The sequence below is a fragment of the Copidosoma floridanum genome, unplaced genomic scaffold (genome assembly GCF_036245765.1).
Source record: "Copidosoma floridanum isolate Cflo_tuat_1 unplaced genomic scaffold, Cflo_Japanese_pri ptg000007l, whole genome shotgun sequence".
Taxonomy (NCBI): Eukaryota; Metazoa; Arthropoda; class Insecta; order Hymenoptera; family Encyrtidae; genus Copidosoma; species Copidosoma floridanum.
In genome coordinates this window covers 15,567,468-15,569,777 of record NW_028321884.1, presented here as the reverse complement: position 1 = coordinate 15,569,777, position 2,310 = coordinate 15,567,468, and positions in this window count along the sequence as shown.

The window sequence follows — 2,310 nt, the reverse complement described above, 5'->3', positions numbered from 1 at the left end:
AGATTTATTAAATTATTAAGAGAACATAGTATGTTTAAAACTACTCAATAATATAATAAACTGTGTAAATGCAACTCTGTAAACAGTTAAATTCTTACCTTACAAAAAGTTGTGTGATAAACGTTGTAACCGTAAAAAAAATGGTTTTTTTTACAACTTTAATCAGCATGTGTCACGTAAAATGTTAAGATAATTTGTTACTTATTTTTAGCTTGTAGTTAATATAAAAATTTTGATTTTTGTTGTTTTTTGTTGCCAAAGAAATGGCCTCGTATTTATTAAAACATCATCACGTTGGCGTAAAATATTCAAACTCGTACACACCTATAGTTCGGTGGCTTGTGATTACTCATATGAACCCAAAAAAGTGCGTTCGATCAATGAAAAGATGTACTTACCATCGGGGCAGTGCCGGATTTACAGGGCAGATTATAGGAGAGATAAGCGTGAAACAAAAACACCTGCAGGACACGTACCGACAATTAATAATATATTATGAGCAGAGCTGCGTAGTAGAAGGTGGTAAAAGTGAATAGTCATTCTCATTGAACGCATTAGGACTGACACACGATATTCAAGGGAATCGAGTATTTTCCCTCGGCTGAACAGCGTAGCTACTTTGTCGTGTGCCAGAAAATACAGATAAGCCATCGATAACTGAGGGAGTGGAAAGGGAAAAGCTTAGGAAAAATCGTAAAAGCATGGGGGCTGCTAAGACTATATAATTATGTCCTCAACCGCAATTGCGAAGGGGACGGGATTATTGAAGAAGGGTCCTATGTATTTACGGATGTAATCAAGCCTTATTTTGGCATTTAGTACGGTTTTTTCAAACCACCTGCCGTTGGCACATTTTTTTACGTTTTAAAGATGTAGCTTAAAAAACCTATGCAATGATTAGATTAAAATAAATACAATGGAAAAAAGGTGTTAGAAAAAGTACTATAACCGTAGTAAAAATAACAACATTTTTCAAAAAATATTAGACATACTCACCTACTGACGTAAATTATTACATTTAAAATAGTTTTCATTATATTTTAGTCATTTTTGATTATGTAGCAGCCCTCAAAAAAATTATTACGCGGCATAATAAAAATGACCATGTCTAACTCAGTAAAAAATGTTATGGTACAATTTTTGTTATTCAGCACAGTGAATATTGTGTCATCGTTTTAAAATTTCCCACAATTAGACGCAGAATTTGCTATGTGACATAGTAAAATTTTTCATTTCACTGAATTGCTATAAACGTTGATACTTACAATTATTCAGAGGTACAATAAAATTTTAAGGAAAAGAGTAATCAAGTGTGATTGTAAGGTTAATAGGATCTGCTGCTGCTAATGTCTGAATTTTTTGTTTTTAAATTCATTTAACTTTAATTTTTACTTACTCATTTTAAGATACATTTTTTTGGACGATGAAAATCTCACGTCTAATAGTATCCGTAAAATAGAATTTGTAAAACGTATGAAAAATTTGAGAGCTACTGTACTTATTAGATTGCGGCATTTCTTTAATTTCACTTTTATCGAAAAGCTATTACATCAAGCATAAAAAGCATATGGTAAAAGGAATCATAAAGACAACAGCCTTTCGTTTATCTATCAAAAATCTTCACACTTGAATTTTTGTTGAAACATGAAATCGTAGTAGCTACTTAAGTACACTAAACCTTTCTCCGTCGTAACGGATTACAAACTTAACGTATTCCTACACGTTGAGTTGTGATGTTTATTATTTCCTAAAATATCATTTGAAATTAGGTCCACAACAATTAATAATTTGACAAAAGCGGATACTACTTCTTTGGTCAAGTAGTCTTTGAAACTATTACTACGAGTCAAATTATGCACAGACTATCTTGTTTTACAACATCTGCATCGAAGAAGAACGAACACCTCACCGCATTTACATGAGAACAAATTTAGACAAATTTTTGACTTAAAAAAAAATTAAGCAGTGGTCAAAATGTGTCTAGAACTAGAGAAAAATATTACGTGTAGAATAAGGAATATTTTAATTTTTTACCAAAAAGTGATACGCTCAGAACTTACTTTGAGAATAAATGAAATTTTGTTAGATACCATAAATTATAATACGAAACAAAAAGTAAATGAGTTAGTCAATATAAATAGAATATCAAGAAGAAATTCTAGAAGTTTTGGAAGCATTAGACTTTCGATGTAACAGTCTCTTACAAAAATAATAGCAATTATCATAACAACAACAGCTCGTCTAAAAGCAGCGATAAGATTACATACAAACACAAATTCTTGAATCAGTTTATTGATTTACCAAATTTGA